Here is an 18,969-nt window from a genome sequence, read left to right as displayed (position 1 = left end):
GGCTGTCAAGGAGACAGAGCTAACCCTCTTGGGAGGCGTTGCCCCTCCCTTACATCACCCTGTATGGTCCCGGAGGATGGCTAGTTAGCCAGAGATGGGTAAAATTCCTCAGGGAAGGAACAACCTAAGACAGGCACAGTCGCAGAGGGGCCATCAGAAGAAAACTTGGGGGCCAACAGAGGTGAGGCACAAAACCTCACCCCCCCAGCTTTGCAAGGGTCTGAACCGTCACCCCTTTTAAGGGAGGTCTCCTGCCCCAGTGGCTACTTTGTTGCCCACGCCCCGCTCAGATCGGAGCCCAAGTGGCAGACAAATCTGGCCAGCAGCTAAAATAAAAAGGGGGATATGTGGGAAACTGAGACTTCCATGCTGCCTGAGGCATATCTAGGGTGGTGGCATAGAATGCTGAGCCGCAGGCCTGCCCTGTAAAGATGTAAGCCTTGTGACTGATAACGATATACACCTGATGTGTCTTGTGACTATGATACACACCTGATGTAACTTGTGACTATGACGTTCCTGATGTAAACAAGATGTACGCACCTGATGTAAATGCATCTGATGTAAACGTAGGTATCTGGTGGGCTCTCCCGAGCCCAAGGATCTTTAGCATATGCACGTGATCTGCTCTGATAAATAGCTGGAGCAAAGATGCATTGGCGTCCACTTGCCCTAGAGGCAGTGGGCCCCCTGCTCCCTTAACTCTTAGCTTTGTGTCCGTGTCTCATTCCTGCGTCGCCCTGTCAGCAATAAGGTGTTGTATCATTGTTTGAGCAAATGAACACATCCCCTGGTACGTAGTATGCAGTTATTGATCTGGCAAATGTTTTTTTTTTTTTTTAATAGTTGTTAGTAAGGACCACCAGAGACAGTTTGCTTTCAGATGGCAAGGCCAGCAGTGTACCTTCAATGTCCTCGGGTATATCCACTCTCCAGCCCTATGTCATAATCTTGTCTGCATACACTTGATGGTTTTACAAACATAGAATTCTTCACATAAATTTAGAGTATTTTCCCATTGCTCATGTCTCAGCTTTCTCACAAATTTATTTAATTTTTTTCCTTTTGAAATAGGAGAGATATGGGTATTCTGTGTTATATAAGCTACTTAAATTCTTTGAAATTTTTAAAAACATCAGTTTTAAATATCCATAACACAAGACCTTGCTATTCACTTATTTCTTAAAGCAACATTCAAGTATATTTGTGTTTATGTGTATATTACTTTAGAACATACTTTTTATTTTCAATAAAACTACATCTATGAAGATTTCTGAAATATTTAATAAATGAGGCAAAACAGTCATGAATATATAAACTACCAGTAGAGCTTTTTCATCTTTACTTCATTTACTGTCAATCATGTAATTTCCTGTTTTTTTTATGGAGTTAGATAAAATTTTATCTTTGTAATCTCATCACTGCTGCTTTTTCAGCGTGGTAGAATACATCACAGTTTTTCTGAACACATATTTGCTGTGCATGTCATTGTAGCAGTGAAATCTGTGTTGGTATTCATCATTTCCAGTTATTTCAAATACAGGACCACCTTATTAGCTACTTCCAAGGAATTTATCAGATTCTGAAATTCTTTACTCATTTCAACAGAATATGGTTTGATGTCACCATTTTCTTTTACATCTAGATGGTTTAAAGTGGCATTTATAATGCGGCAATTTTGTTCCTAGAAAATGCAAGCTTCAACTGCCAATCAAAATCCTGTAGCTGTGCAGAGGAAACAACTATTTCTCCTAGAAGAGCCTGCTTGATTTTTTTCCTACTTTTCAAGCATTTCATGATAGCTTTTTGATGAAATGAATTCAACTGTTTCAAATGCTGTGATATCTCTTCATCAGATAAATCCTTACCAACTATAGCTTTGAAAAATTTGGTAATATCTTCCAGAACATGCATCCCAAACACTGTGATAATCCTGTTGGAGAGGATAAGCCCAGCCACAAATGCCATCAATTATTTTGTGAAGAAGCTGCAGGCCCAACTCAGCTGGCAGCTTCTGCAGCTGCAACAAGGGCTCCCCTCATTTCTTCTTAATGCTGCATAACATTCCATCATGTCTATACCACATTTTGTTTATCCATTCATCTATTGATGGGCATTTGGATTGTTTCCATCTTTTGGCAATTCTGAACAATGCCACTATGAACACTGGTGTGCAAATGTCTGTTCATGTCCCTGTTTTCTCTTCCACTCAACCTATCCACCCCTTATCACACTACTGAGCATTGTGCACCTCTTCTGTACTCTTTTATTTCTTATATTTATGGGTTTACAGAAACATACAGGAAATAAAGAGTTCCCATATACCATGCTCTGTCACACAGAGTTTTCCCTATTAACATTTTGCATTAGAGTAACAACTTTGTTACAATTCATGAAACTATTATAATTATGCTATTAATTTTAGCACAATGTTTACATTCTTATACATTTCTATGGATTTTAGTGTGTGTGATAACCTATATACAACCTAAAATTTCCCTTTTCTCCCTTTTTGTATATGCAATTCTCTGGTGTTAATTACACACCCAAAGTTGTGCCTCTCTTCCCCAACATCCATTACCCAAACTTTTCCATTACCCCAAACAGAAACTCCATACCAATTAAACATGAAATCCCCATTCTTTCCCCAACTTAGCCCCTGGTAAACCTGTGTTCTAGTTTATGAATTAATGAGTATGCTCAATCTGCTTATTTAATAAAAGTGAGGTCATACAGAATCTGTCCATGTTGTCTGGCTTATTTCACTCAACCTGATGTATTCGAGGTTCATCCATGCTGCAGAATGCATCATAGCAGCATTCCTTTTTACAGCTGGATAGTATTTCATTGTAGTATGTACCACATTTTGTTTGTCCCTTCATCTGTTGATGGACCCTTGGCTAGCTTCCATCTTTTGACAACTGAACAATGCCTCTAAGAACATCAGTATGAAAAAATGTTTGAGTTCCTGCTTTCAATTATTTTGGGTGTATGCTTAGGAGGGGGATTGATTGGTCATATTAATTCTACACTTCACTTTCTGAAGAATCACCATACTGTTTTCCATGGTGGTTACACTATTTTACATTCCCACCAACAATGTATGCATGTTCCTATTTCTTCATATCCTCTCCAGGACTTGTTATTTACTGTTTTTTTTTTTTTAAATAGAAGTCATTCTAGTGGGTGTGAGATGTTATCTCATTGTGTTTTCAATTTACATATTGTGGAAGTGTAATGACTTTCAGCATCTTTTCACATGCTTATTGGCCACTTGTACATATATGATGGTTTAGAACTGTATGCACCCCAAAAAATCATGTTCTTAATGCTAATCCATTCTTGTGGGTATAAGTGTATTGTAAGTCCTTTTGATGAGGTTACTTCAGCAAAGATTTGGCCCAGGGTGGGTCTTAATCCTCTTACTGGAGTCCTTTATAAGAAAATAAAATGCAAGCAAAGAGGGAGAAAGCCACAGAGGCAAGAAGCTGAAAGAAACAAACCTGGAAGAGAAGGGAGAGTTTAGCATACACAATGATGTGCCTTTCCATGTGGCAGAGGAGCCAAAGATCACCAGCTGCTGGTCTTCAGGAAGAAAGAATTGCCTTGATGATGCCTTGATTTGGACATATGCTTGTCATCAAAATGTAAGCTTATAAATTCCCATTGTTAAAAGCCAACACATTTCATGGTATCTGCTTTGAGCAACCTAGCAAACTAAAACAATATCTTCTTTGGAGAAATGTCTATTCAAGTATTTTTCCCATTTTTAAATTGGGTCATGTGTGTTTCCATTATAGAATTATAGAAGTTCTTTTATATATTCTGGATATTAAACCATTATCATATATATAGTTGTCAAATATTTTCTCCTATTCTGTAGGTTGCCTTTTTACTTTCTTCATAAAATGCTTTGATGTACAAAAGTGTTTAATTTTGAGATGACCCATTTACCTATTTTTCCTTTTGTTGCTCATACTTTTGGTGTAAAATCTAGAGAATCCCCACATAACACAAAGTTCCCTATGTTTTCTTCTAGGATTTTTAGAGTTTTAGTACTTATATTTAGATATTTGATCCATTTTGAGTTAATTTTTATATATAGTATGAGGCAGGGATTAACCTTCAATCTTTTGTATAAGGAGATCCAGTTCTCCTATCATCATTTGTTGAAGAGACATTTGTTTTCTAACTGAGTGGACTTGCACCATTTTTCAAAGATCAGTTGACCCAAGATGTGAGGGTTTACTTCTGAACTCTCAATTGAATTTCGTTGGTCTATATGTCTGTCATTATTACCTCTTTGGTATGCTTTTTTATTATTTTAAATTCAGTTTTATTGAGATATATTCACATACCATACAATCATCCATGGTGTAAAATCAGCTGTTCACAGTACCATTATATAGTTGTGCATTCATCACCCCAATCTATTTTTGAATATTTTCCTTAAACTAGAAAGAATCAGAATAAGAATAAAAAAGAAAAAGAAAACAGAACACCCAAATCATCCCCCCATCCCACCCTAATTTTCAATTTGTTTTTGTCCCCATTTTTCTACTCATCCATCCACACACTGGATACAGGGAGTGTGATCCACAAGGTTTTCACAATCACACTGTCACCCCTTGTAATTTACATTGTTATACAATTGTCTTCAACAGTCAAGGCTACTGGGTTGTGGGTTCATATTTTAAGGCATTAATTTGTATCTATTCCAATACATTAGAACCTAAAAAGGGTTATCTACATAGTAAGTAAGAATGCCCACCAGAGTGACCTATTGACTCCATTTAAAATCTCTCAGCCACTGAAACATTATATTGTTCCATTTTGCATCCCTCTTTTGGTCAAGATGTTCTCAATCCCATGATTCTGGGTCCATATTCATTCCCAGGAGTCATATCTGCATTGGCAGGGAAATTTACACCCTGGTTGTCAGATCCCACATAGGGGAGAGGGAAGTAAGTTAACCTGCCAAGTTGGCTTAGGTAGAGAAAGAGGGCCACATCTAAGCAACAAAGAGGTACTCAGGGGGAGACTCTTAGGAACAATTATAAGCAGGTTTAGCCTCTCCTTTGCAGTAACAAGCTACATAAGTGCAAGCCCCAAGACAGAGGGCTCAGCAAACCACACCATCAATCCTCAATATTTGTGAGAACATCAGTAACAACCCAGGTGAGGGAGTCCAACACATCTGCATTTTCCCCCAGCTCCTCAGGGGGTAGCTGCATATATATTGTTATTCTCTGCCCAAATTTTGTTGGGATGTGTCACTATTTCACAACTACCTATGCAAATCTACCAGATCTCACTTCGTATCCAAAGTTCCATGTAATTATGGTGTTTAAACAACCAGGAACAACTAGTAAATAATCCAAATAACTGTGGGGGAACAAACATGACCATCCACTCATCATACACCAACTTGAATTGGGAGAAATGTCTGCAATCACAGCATAAAATCTGTAAGTAAAAACTGCAGATTACAGCCAGGAGCCCCCTCCCCCCCATGGCCTAAGCTGAAAAGCCTCATGGTGTTAGAGAGCTGCTCTCTCTAAACACGTAAACAAAGCTCAGCTGAGCTCCAACTGGGGTTTTAATTAATAAACATGTGCTGCTTGATACAAGCTATGAATCCCCAACAAGTAGACAAAGGCTTTGGGTGAAGACTGACCTTGGAGAGCCAGAGGAGGGCCATGGACTGGCTGTGAAGGGGGATTTCTGTCCCTGTTTCAGCTCAGTAGAGAAAGCCTCAGCAATTTTCAGCTCCCAGTGCTCTGACCCAGACAAGGGTGGAGATAGCACAGGCATAGAGAGAGAGAGTATTCAAATGCTAATGACATCTCTCTAAGGGGTCTATCTTCCCTAATAGGAAAGAGGTGGTGCCCATCTCTACTACCTGCCTTCCATTCAGAACCAGATCCCAAAGCCTGGGGGAAAACAGCCATGGGCCCCACCTCCTTACACAATTCTGGAGTTACAGGATGACAGGTTCTACCTGCTGGGCAGAAAAGCACAGTGACCTGAGGCCTCACAGGGTGTACCAATTTTCTAAGACACACCCTCAGGGAAACTGGATACTGAATAGTTCTTCCTTCTGGAACTGGAGCCCATTTTGTCTGGGAAAACCTGATTGGGGTAACCAAGGAAACCATGCCTAGACAACAGAAAACTACAACCTACACTAAGGAAAATGAAGTTGTGGCCCAGTCAAAGGAACAAACGTGCACTTCAACTGAGATACAGGAATTTAAACAACTAATACTAAGTCAAATCAAATAGTTTAGGGAAGATATGGAAAAAGAGATGAACCTTTAAATGAAAACACTAGGCTTACATAAGGTAGAAATTGAAAGTTTAAAAAGCCAACTGGCAGAATCTATGGAAATGAAAGGCACAACACAAGAGATGAAAGAAACAATGAAAACATACAACAGCAGATCTCAAGAGGCAGAAGAAAACACTCAGGAACTGGAGAACAAGGTACCTGAAAGACTACACACAAAAGAACAGATAGAGAAAAGAGTGGAAAAATACAAATATCTCTGGAAATTTAAGGACAAAACAAAATTCAGCAATGTAGGTGTCATTGGTGTTCCAGAAGGAGAAGAGAAGGGAAAGGGGCAGAAGCAATAATAGAGGAAATAATCAATGAAAATTTCCAATCTCTTATGAAAGACATAAAATTACAGATTCAAGAAGTGCAGCATACCCCAAACAGAATAGATCTGAATAGGCAAACACCAAGACACTTAATAATCATATTATCAAACATCAAGCATAAAAAGAGAATCCTGAAAGTAGCAAGAGAAAAGCAATCCATCACATACAAAGGAAGCTTGATAAGGCTATGCAGATTTCTCAGTAGAAACCATGGAGGCAAGAAGGAAGTGGGGTGATATATTTAAGATACTGAAAGAGAAAAACCACCAACAACGAATCCTATATCCAGCAAAACTATCCTTCAAATATGAGGGAGAGCTTAAAATATTCTCAGGCAGACAATGAAAGAGTTGGTGAACAAGATACCTGCTCTACAGGAAACAGTAAAGTAAGCACTGTAGACAGAAAAGAAAAGACAGGGGTGAGAGATTTGGAAAACAATTTTGAGAGATAATACCACAGCAATGTAAGTATACTGAATAAAGATGACTGTGAGTATGGTTGAAAGAGGAAGGCTGGGACCATGTGGGACACCAGAACAAAACACAAAGGACAAAGATTGGGACTGTGTAACTCAGGGAAACCTAGAGTGTTCAACAATTGTAATAAAAGGTACAAATATGTTTTTACATGAAGTAGAACAAAAGAATGTCAACATTGCAAGGTATTAAAAACAGAGTGGGATTGAGGGGAAAATACAATCAATGCAAGCTAGAGACTATAATTAACAGAATATTGTATTATGCTTCCTTTAATATAACAAAGGCAATATAACAAAGTTAAATGCATATGTGGGGGGATAGGGGAAGGGTATGGGACTCCTCACATTGGTGATGTTGTCTAACTCACTCTACTTTAATTTAAGGCTATCAACCCTTTTGTTGCTTTCTAGCTGTAATTTTTTTCTCTCTCTCTTTCTATTCTCCTTTTCTTTTGTCACTCTGACTTCTTTGACTCTTCCTCCTTCTTTGTGGAAGAAGTGAAGATGTCCTTATATAGATAGTGCTGATGGTGCTGAATACATAAATACATGACTATGCAGGGAACCAATGATTGTTTACTTAGGACAGAATGTATGGTGTGTGAACAAAACCATCTTAAAAGAAATGGGTTGATGAAAACTTGAGGGCACTATATTGAGTGAAATAAGACAGACACATAAAGGCAAATATTGCAGGTTCCCACTGATATGAACTAATTATAATATGTAAATTCATAGACATGAAATATAAATTATCAGGATATAGAATAAGGCTGAAGAATGGGGAGTGATTGCTTATTATGAGCAGAATGTTCAACTAGGGTGAACTTAAACATTTGGAAATGGACAGGGGTGGTGGTAGCATGTTGTGAGAATAACTAACAGTGCTGAAAGGTGTGTGAAGGTGGTGGAAAGGGGAAGCTCAGAGTTACATATGTCACCAGAAGGAAAGTTGGAGGTTAAAAGATGGGATGTATAAAACAGTGAATCTTGTGGTGGAAAATGTGCATGATTAACTATACAAATATTAGAAATCTCTCTCATGAGTCAAAACAAATATATGACACTGTAACTAGAAGTTAATAATAGAGAGGCATATAGCAAAAATATATATACCTATTGCAAACTATATACTACAGTTTGTAGTATTTTAACATTCTCTCATCAACAGTAACAAACATACTATACCAAAACTACGAATCAATAATGCAGGGGGGCAGTGGTTAGGGGTATGGGAGGATTTGAGTTTCCTTTTTTTGTCTTTATTTCTTTTCCGGAGTAATGAAAATGTTCTAAAAATTGAAAAAAAAATAATTGTGGTGATGGATGCACAGCTGTATGATGGTACCATGGGCAATTGATTGTAACCTTGGATCTTTGGATAGTCATATAGTATGTGAACAATCTCAATTATATATATATATATATATATAATAAAAAAAGAAAAATATCAGTTAATATTGTCCTTTGTGCTTTGGCTCGATTTGCCCTACTCCTAACCACGTCTGATTCATTCATATCTCTAGTGGAAGTCTGGACTGTTTTTCAGCTTCTTTAACAGTTGCTAAATGTTCTAATACTAACATTCATATCTGACAAATTCTAGCTCTGAGTTTCATGTGTCACAGATACCCAAAGTTCCAGGGATCGATCAGGTTATACACAAAAGAATCAGCATCTTGGAATCTGGAGATAGCCATTACAATTCAGGAATAAATGTGACTGCTCTAAGAGCTTACAATATAGGGACTATTACAATAAGTGTTCCTCTGATAAGCTGTGCTCTACAGTTCAATTCTGAGTTTACACAGTGTAGTCAGTCCATACTGGTGAGGCATTAAAGTGTTTGCCTTTGTTTCTGGTGTAGTTCACTCAAAATGCTATCTACACGATACATTCACCTCATTGTGTGTCAGCTTCACTCCTTCTTGGAGTTGCTCAATATTCCATTGTATGCACACAGAACAGTTCACCGTTCTGTTCCTCAGTTGATGTACCCTTAGGCTATACCATTCTGCCTCCTTACCAGTAGTAAATAGGAACATCTCTCTCTCCACATTTCTCCAGCACCTTTGTCCCTATTTGCATTTTTCCTACAATTTTATATAGCTATATTCACATACCATACAATTATCCACAGTATACAATCAGTTGTTCAAGGTATCATCATATATTTGTGCATTTATCACCACAATCAGCACTTGAACATACTGATTACTACAGCAAAATGTTTTCTTTTAATGAATAATAGAAAAGATAAGAAGGAAAACAGATTATCGTACAATACAATAGTAAGGTCAGAGAATAACACCAGTATCAACAATCCAATATCCCTCCCTTATATCCAATATCCCTCCCTTATATCTCCCTCTCATACACATTTAGCTTTGGTATATTGCCTTTGTTACATTTAATGGAGGCATATTACAACATTAGTTGATCATAGACTCCAGTTTGCTTTGATTATATTTTTCCCCAATACCATCCCTTTTCAACATTCTGCATGGTTGACATTCATTTGTTCTCCCACATGTAAAAACATCTTTATATTTGTACATGTAGTCACAATCATTGACGACTCCACTTTTTGCTAAGTTATACAGTCCCAGTCTTTATCATCTATCTTTACCTCTGGTGTCATACATGTCCCTAGCCCACCTCTTTCAGATTATATGCAGATATCTTTGTTCAGTGTATTTACAATATTGTGCTACCATCATGCTCTCTATTTCTGGATCTATACATTCAACCCTGCTGAACATTCTGTAGTCCTTCAGCATCTAATGTCTGATCTCTACATTCTTTGCATCTCCTGATAACCTGTGTTACCAGCTTTGAACTCTCAAAGAGCTCCTTAATGTTAGTTCACATCAGTGAGACCATACAGTATTTGTCTTTTTGTTTCTGGCTAACTTCACTCAACATAATGTCCTCAAGGTTCATCCACATTATTATATGTTCCTTGTCTTTGTTCTGTCTTAGCTGAATAATATTCCATCATGTTTATGTACCACAGTTTGTTTATCCACATATCCATTGGTAGATATTTGGGCTCTTTCCATCTCTTGGCAATTGTGAATCATCCTGGAATGAACATCAGTTTACAAATGTGTGTTCATGTCTTAATTTTCAGTTCCTTTGAGTATATACCTAGCAATGGAATAACTGAGTCACATGAGAAATCTATACTTAGCTTCCTGAGGAAAAACCACACTGTCTTCCAAAGTGGTTGCACCATTCTACATTCCTACAAACAGTGAGCAAGTGTGCCTCTTTCTCGACATCCTCTCCAGCACTTGCAATTTTCTGTTTTTTGGATAATGGCCAGTCTGATAGGTGTGAGATGATATCTCATTGGGGTTTTGGTTTGCATTTCCCTAATAGCCAGTGATGTTGAGCATTTTTTCAAATGTTTTTGAGCCATTTGTATTTCCTGTTCAGGAAAATGTCTCTCCATGCCTCTGCCCAATTTTATTTGTTTTTTTTGCCTTTCTGTTGTTGAGTTGTATGATCCCTTTATATATTAGGGATATTAAACCCTTATCTGACATTTGGTTTACAAATATTGTCTCCCATTGCATAGGCTGCCTTTTAACTTTTCTGACAAATTCCTTTGATGTACAAAAGTGTTTTATTTTGAGGAGATCCCATTTGTCTATTTGTTCTTTGGTTGCTCATACTTTGGATATAAGGTTTAGGAAACCACCTCCTATCACAAGATCTTTAAGATACTGCCCTACATTTTCTTTTAAGGGTCTTATGGCCTTAGTGCTAATGTTTAGGTATTTGATGCATTCTGAGATAATCTCTGTATAAGGTTGTGATAGGATTTCTCTTTCATTCTTTTGGAAATGGATATCCAGGTCTTCAAACACCATTTATGTTCCAGTTGCTTTGGCTTGACTGCCTTATGAAAGATCAATTGTCCACAAATGTGAGGGTCTATTCCTGAACACACAATTCTATTCCATTCATCAGTATATCTATCTGTATCACAGCAGCATGCTGTTTTGACCACTATAGCTTTGTAATATGTTTCAAAGATAGATAGCGTGAGACCTCCCACTTCATTCCTCTTTCTCAAAATATTTTTGGCCATTCAGGGCACCTTGCCCTTCCAAATAAATTTGGTTATTGGTTTTTCTGTTTCTGCAAAGTAAGTTGTTGGGATTTTAATTGCTATTGCACTGAATCTATAAATCAGTTTAGGTAGAATTGGTATCTTAAATATATTTACTCTTTGAATCCAGAAACATGGTATGTTCTTCCATTTTTTAGGTCCTATTAAATTTCTTTTAGTAGTTTCTTGTAGTTTTCTCTGTATAGGTCTTTTGTGGTCTCTGATAAGTTTATTCCTAAATACTTGTTTCTTTTGGTACCTATTATAATGGAATTTTTTCTTGACTTCCTCCTCTTGTTACACATTACTTGTGTATGGGAACACCACAGAGTTTTGCATGTTGATCTTGTAGCCTACCACTTTGCTGTATTAATTGATATTTCTAGTGGCTTTGCTGTAGATTTTTCTGGATTTTCTGCATATAGAATCATGTCATTTGCAAAGAGTGAAAGTTTTACTTCTTCCTCTCCAATTTGGTTAGCTTTTATTCCTTTTTCTTTCCTAATTGCTCTAGCTAGAACTTCCAGCACAATGTTGAATAACAATGGTGATTGTTGGCATCTCTGTCTTGTTCTTGATCTAAGAGGGAAAGCTTTCAATCTTTCCCCATTGTGTATATTACCTGTGGATTTTTCATATATTGCCTTTATCGTATTGAGAATGTTCCCTTCTATTTCCATCCTTTGAATGGTTTTCACCAAGAAAGGACATTGAATTTTTGTCAAATGCCTTTCCTGCTTTGATTAAGATGATCATGTGGTTCTTCCACTTTGATTTATTGATGTGGTGTTCTACAATAATTGATTTTCCTGGGTTGAACCAGCCTTGCATACCTGGACTAAATCCCACCTAGTCATGGTGTATAATTCTTTTAATGTGCTGCTGGATCCAATTTGTGAGTATTTTGCTGTGGATTTTGCATCTATATTCATTAAAGTGGTTGGTCTATAATTTTCTTTTATTTTATTTTCTTTGCCTGATTTTAGTATTAGTATTTTAGATTTTGTATGATGTTGACTTCATACAAACAGCGTTCCCTCCTCTTCAATATTTTTGAAGAGTTTGAGCAGGATTGGTACTAATTCTTTCTTGAATGCTTGGTAGAATTCACATGTCAAGCCATCTGATCATGGACTTTTCTTTTTTGGGAGCTTTTTGATGACTGACACAATCTCTTTACTTGTGTTTGGTTTGTTGATGTCATCTATTTATTCTTGAGTCAATGTTGATTGTTTATGCTTGTTCCAGTTTGCTAATCCTGCCATTTCACAGAACACCAGAAATGGATTGGCTTTTATAAAATGGGTTTATTTGGTTATAAAGTTACAGTCTTGAGGCCATAAAGTGTCCAACATAAGGCATTGTTCTAGTTTGCTAATGCTGTCAGAAAGCAAAACAAAAGAGATTGATTGGCTTTTATAAAAGGGGGCTTATTTGGTTACACAGTTGCAGTCTTAAGGCCATAAAGTGTCCAAGGTAACACATCAGCAATCCTGTACCTTCACTGGAGGATTGCCAATGGTGTCTGGAAAACCTCTATTAGCTGGGAAGGCACGTGGCTGGTATCTGCTCCAAAGTTCTGGTTTCAAAATGGCTTTCTCCAAGGACATTCCTCTCTAAGCTGCAGTTCCTCAAAAATGTCACTGTTAGTTGCTCTTGGGGTGTTTGTCCTCTCTTACCTTCTCTGGAACAAGAGTCTGCTTTCAACAGCCATTTTCAAACTGTCTCTCATCTGCAGCTTCTCTCTCAGCTTCTGTGCATTCTTCAAAGTGTCCCACTTGGCTGTAGCAAGTTTGCGCCTTCTCTCTGAGCTTTTATAGGGCTCCAGTGAACTAATCATGGCCCACACTGAATGGGTGGGGCCACACTTCCATGGAAATTATCCAATCAGAGTTATCACCCACAGTTGGGTGGGGTGCTTCTACATGGAAACAACCTAATCCAAATGTTGCAACATAATCAACACTAATATGTCTGCCCCCACAAGACTGCACCAAAGATCATGGCTTTTTCTGGGGGATGTGATATATACAAACCAGTACAGGCATCAACAACAGGGTACCTTCACTGAAGTATGGCTATTGGCATCCAGAAAACCACTGTTAGCTTGGAAGGCATGTAGCTGGCATCAGCTTCCTCCCAGGTTGTGTTTCAAAATGGCATCCTCCAAAATGTTGCTCTTGGGGCATTTTGTCCTCTTAGCTGAAGCTCCTCTTCAAAATACCACTCTCAGTTGCTCTCAGGCCCTTCTGTCTGTGAACTCCTTCATACAACTCCAGTGATCCAACTAACACCCACTCTGAATGGGCAGGGTAACACCTCCATGGAAATTATCCAATCAAAACACTTGCCCATAGTTTATTGAGTCACATCACCATGGAAACACTCAATCAATAGGTTCCAACCTAATCAACACTAATATGTCTGCCCCCACAAGATTGCATCAAAGATAATGGTGTTTTGGGGGACAGAATGCATCCAGACTGTCATGATTCTTTTCTAGAGGATTGTCCATTCCATCTACATTGTCCAGTTTATTAGCATGTACTTGCTCATAGTATCTTCTCATTATCTCCTTTATTTCTGCAGGATCAATAGTTATGTCTCTTCTTCCATTTCTGACTGTATTTATTTGCATCTGGTCTCTTTTTTTTTGTCAGCCTAGCTAGGGGTTCATCAATTTTATTGATTTTCTAAACAAACCAAATTCTGGTTTTATTGATTCTCTGTATGGTTTTTCTGTTCTAAATTTCATTTATTTCTGCTCTAATCTTTGCTATTTCTTTCCTTCTATTTGCATTGCAGTTAGTTTTCTGTTCTTTCTCTTCTTCCTCCAGGTGAACAGATAATTCCCCAATTTTTGCTTTCTCTTCTCTTTTGGTATAGGTGTTTAGGGCAATAAATTTCCATCTCAGCACTGCCTTTGCTGTATCCCATAAGTTTTGATATGTTGTGTTTTAATTGTCATTTACTTTGTGGTATTTACCAGTTTCTCTTGTAATTTCTTTGGTTACCCACTGGTTTTCTACAAGGTATTGTTTAGCCTCCATATGTTTGTGAATTTTATGATCTTCTGCCTGTTATTTATTTCCAACTTCATTCCATTATGATCCAAGAAAGTGTTTTGTGCATATCAATATTTTTAATTTGTTGAGATTTGCTTTGTGACCCAACATGTCACAAGGAATATTCCATGAACACCTGAGAAAAATGTGTATCCTGGTTTTGTGGGGTGTAGTGTTCTATAAATGTCTGCCAAGTCTAGTTCATTTATCATACAATCAAATATCTTCGTTTCTGTATTGATCCTCTTTGTTGATGCTTTGTCCATTGATAAGAGTGTTGTATTGAAGTCTCCAACTCTTACTGTAGAGGTATCTACTTCTCTTTTCATTGTTCTCAGTGTTTGCCTCATGAATTTTGGGACACTCTGGCTTGGTGCATAAATATTTATGATTCTTATGTTTCTTGATGAATTGACCTTTTTACTAAAATATGGTGTCCTTCTTTGTCTTTTTTTTTATCTTCATTTTATTGAGATATATTCACATACCACGCAGTCATACAAAACAAATCGTACTTTCGATTGTTTACAGTACCATTACATAGTTGTACATTCATCACCTAAATCAATCCCTGACACCTTCATTAGCACACACACAAAAACAACAAGAATAATAATTAGAGTGAAAAAGAGCAATTGAAGTAAAAAAGAACACTGGGTACCTTTGTCTGTTTGTTTCCTTCCCCTATTTTTCTACTCATCCATCCATAAACTAGACAAAGTGGACTGTGGTCCTTATGGCTTTCCCAATCCCATTGTCACCCCTCATAAGCTACATTTTTATACAACTGTCTTCGAGATTCATGGGTTCTGGGTTGTAGTTTGATAGTTTCAGGTATCCACCACCAGCTACCCCAATTCTTTGGAACCTAAAAAGGGTTGTCTAAAGTGTGCGTAAGAGTGCCCACCAGAGTGACCTCTCGGCTCCTTTTGGAATCTCTCTGCCACTGAAGCTTATTTCATTTCCTTTCACATCCCCCTTTTGGTCAAGAAGATGTTCTCCGTCCCACGATGCCAGGTCTACATTCCTCCCCGGGAGTCATATTCCACGTTGCCAGGGAGATTCACTCCCCTGGGTGTCTGATCCCACGTAGGGGGGAGGGCAGTGATTTCACCTTTCAAGTTGGCTTAGCCAGAGAGAGAGGGCCACATCTGAGCAACAAAGAGGCATTCGGGAGGAGGCTCTTAGGCACAACCATAGGGAGGCCTAGCCTCTCCTTTGCAGCAACCGTCTTCCCAAGGGTAAAACTTATGGTAGAGGGCTCAACCCATCAAACCACCAGTCCCCTATGTCTGTGGTCATGTTAGCAACAATGGAGGTGGGGTAGGTGAATACCCCTGCATTCTCCACAGGCTCCTCAAGGGGGCACTACATCTTTTTTTTCCTTGTTTTTCTTTTTTTTTTTTTTTAACTTTCCCTTCTTTTTTAAATCAACTGTATGAAAAAAAGTTAAAAAGAAAACAAACATACAATAAAAGAACATTCAAAGAGACCATAACAAGGGAGTAAGAAAAAGACAACTAACCTAAGATAACTGCTTAACTTCCAACATGTTCCTACTTTACCCCAAGAAAGTTACATAATATAGCAACATTTCTGTGAACTTGTTCCTACTATATCCATCAGAAATTAACAGACCATAGTCATTCCTGGGCATCCCCAGAACGTTAAATAGCTTATCTGTTCTTCTTGGATTATTGTTCCCCCTTCCTTAATTGCTCTCTATTGCTAGTTCCCCTACATTCTACATTATAAACCATTTGTTTTACATTTTTCAAAGTTCACATTAGTGGTAGCATATAATATTTCTCTTTTTGTGCCTGGCTTATTTCGCTCAGCATTATGTCTTCAAGGTTCATCCATGTTGTCATATGTTTCACCAGATCGTTCCTTCTTACTGCCGCGTAGTATTCCATCGTGTGTATATACCACATTTTATTTATCCACTCATCTGTTGAAGGACATTTGGGTTGTTTCCATCTCTTGGCAATTGTGAATAATGCTGCTATGAACATTGGCGTGAGATATCTGTTCGTGTCACTGCTTTCCGACCTTCCGGGTATATACCGAGAAGTGCAATCGCTGGATCGAATGGTAACTCTATATCTAGTTTTCTAAGGAACTGCCAGACTGACTTCCAGAGTGGCTGAACCATTATACAGTACCACCAACAATGAATAAGAGTTCCAATTTCTCCACATCCCCTCCAGCATTTGTAGTTTCCTGTTTGTTTAATGGCAGCCATTCTAACCGGTGTTGGATGGTATCTCATTGTGGTCTTAATTTGCATCTCTCTAATAGCTAGTGAAGCTGAACATTTTTTCATGTGTTTCTTGGCCATTTGTATTTCCTCTTCAGAGAACTGTCTTTTCATATCTTTTGCCCATTTTATAATTGGGCTGTCTGTACTATTGTCATTGAGTTGTAGGATTTCTTTATATATGCAAGATATCAGTCTTTTGTCAGATACATGGTTTCCAAAAATTTTTTCCCATTGAGTTGGCTGCCTCTTTACCTTTTTGAGAAATTCCTTTGAGGTGCAGAAACTTCTAAGCTTGAGGAGTTCCCATTTATCTATTTTCTCTTTTGTTGCTTGTGCTTTGGGTGTAAAGTCTAGGATGTGGCCGCCTAATACAAGGTCTTGAAGATGTTTTCCTACATTATCTTCTAGGAGTTTTATGGTACTTTCTTTTATATTGAGATCTTTGGTCCATTTTGAGTTAATTTTTGTGTAGGGGGTGATGTAGGGGTCCTCTTTCATTCTTTTGGATATGGATATCCAACTCTCCCAGCCCCATTTGTTGAAAAGACCATTATGACTCAGTTCAGTGACTTTGGGGGCTTCTTTGTCTCTTTTAATTGTTTTACTTTTGAAATCTAATTTGTCTGATATTAATATAGCTACTGCCACTTTTTTTCTGGTTGTTGTTTGTGTGAAATGTCTTTCTCCACACTTTCACTTTCAGCCTATTTTTGTGCTAGTGTCTAAAGTGTGTTTCTTGTAGACAGCATATAGATGAGTCCTGTTTTTTTAATCCATTATGCCAGTCTATGTCTTTTTACCAGGGTGTTTAATTCATTAACATTTAGTGTTATTACTGTGAGGACAGTACTTTCTTCTACCATTTTATCTTTTGGATTTTATATGTCATACCTTATTTTCTCTCTCTCTCTCCTTTTACCCTTCCTGATAATCTTCATTTGTACACTCTTCTCCAAACCTCTCTCTCCTGACTTTTCCTATCCACCTGTCGCATTCCCATTAGTATTTCTTGTAGTGCCAGTCTCTTTTTCACAAACTCTCTGTGTCTGTTTGTTTGAAAATGTTTTAATTGCCCCTTAATTTTTGAAGGACATTTTTGCCAGATTTAGAATTCTTGGTTGGCATTTTTTCCTTTCACTATCTTAAATATATCAAACCACTGTCTTCTCCCCTCCATGGTTTCTGCAGAGAAATCTGTACAGAGTCTTATCAAACTTCCCTTGTATGTGATGGATTGCTTTTCTCTTGCTGCTTTCAGAAGTCTCTCTTTGTCTTTGACAGTGGATAATCTGGTCAGCAAGTGGCTTGCAGTAGGTCTATTGGCATCTATTATGATTTGGGTATGCTGTACTTCTTGAATCTAATTTTCTGTCTTTCATAAGAGTTTGGAAATTTTCAGTGAATATTTCTTCTATTATTCTTTCTGCCCCTTTTCCCTTTTCTTCTATTTCTGGGACACCCATAACACATACATTCATGCACTTCATGTTGTCACTCAACTCCCTAAGACCCTGCTTCTATTTTTCCATTCTTTTCACCGTCTGTTCTTTTGTGCATGTGAATTCAAATGTCTTGTCTTTCAGTTCACTGATCCTTGCTTCTGCTTGTTAAAATCTACTATTGTATCCCTCCATTATGTTTTTCATCTCCTCCCTTGTGCCTTTCATTCCCATAAGCTCTGCTGTTTGTTTATTTCAAGTTTATGAATTCTTCTTTATGGTAATACAGTGTCTTCTTTATATCCTTCATCTTCTGTGCTATATCTTCCTTCAGTTCATTGAATTGATTTAGGATTAGTTGTCTCAACTCCTGTATCTCAGTTGAACTCTTAGTTTGTTCTTTTGCTGGTCCATATTTTCATGTTTCCTAGTATGGCTCATTATCTTAAGCTGTGTAGGCATCTTATTTCTTGATTAGTTTATTCTGGAATTCATTTTCACTCTTTTACCTAGGGTTTTCTTGTTTGTTGGCTTTGTTGTCTAATCTTTGGTGTTCAGTTCAACCTATTCTAGACCTCTAACTTAGGTTCTATTTATTTGATGAGAATTTTTCACCTCTTGTTATTCTGTTTCTTTCCCTGCCTCTATGTAGACTTTATGTGAGAGGATCTCCTCAGGTATGGTCAGCCCCAATCAGGTTTTACCAGTCCAGAAGGGCCCAGGTCTCAGGAGGAAGGTATGGAATTTCCCTGAGAATGAGACCCTCCTGTGAGGCCTTTAGACTGCATGCTTTCCCTATCCTGTCCAGCAGGTGGTGATTGCTAGCCCATAGCTCCCCAACCAGTGTAAGGAGGTGTGGTGCCTTTAGTTCTCCTGCTAATTCTGATCCTGTCATGTGCATGGCTGACTGAAGCTGGTTTCTGAATTACAGCTCC

The 18,969-nt window shown here is 37.9% G+C and overlaps 1 pseudogene; it reads right to left on the bottom strand.

Moving 5' to 3' along the window:
* Nucleotides 1-1,528: 1,528 nt before the first annotated feature.
* LOC119522259 lies at nt 1,529-2,065 on the bottom strand (annotated as a pseudogene).
* Nucleotides 2,066-18,969: the final 16,904 nt, after the last annotated feature.

Source organism: Choloepus didactylus, chromosome X (genome assembly GCF_015220235.1).
Source record: "Choloepus didactylus isolate mChoDid1 chromosome X, mChoDid1.pri, whole genome shotgun sequence".
NCBI classification, from domain to species: domain Eukaryota; kingdom Metazoa; phylum Chordata; class Mammalia; order Pilosa; family Megalonychidae; genus Choloepus; species Choloepus didactylus.
The sequence above is the reverse complement of the archived record's forward strand: the minus strand, read 5'-3'. Positions and strand labels throughout refer to the sequence as shown.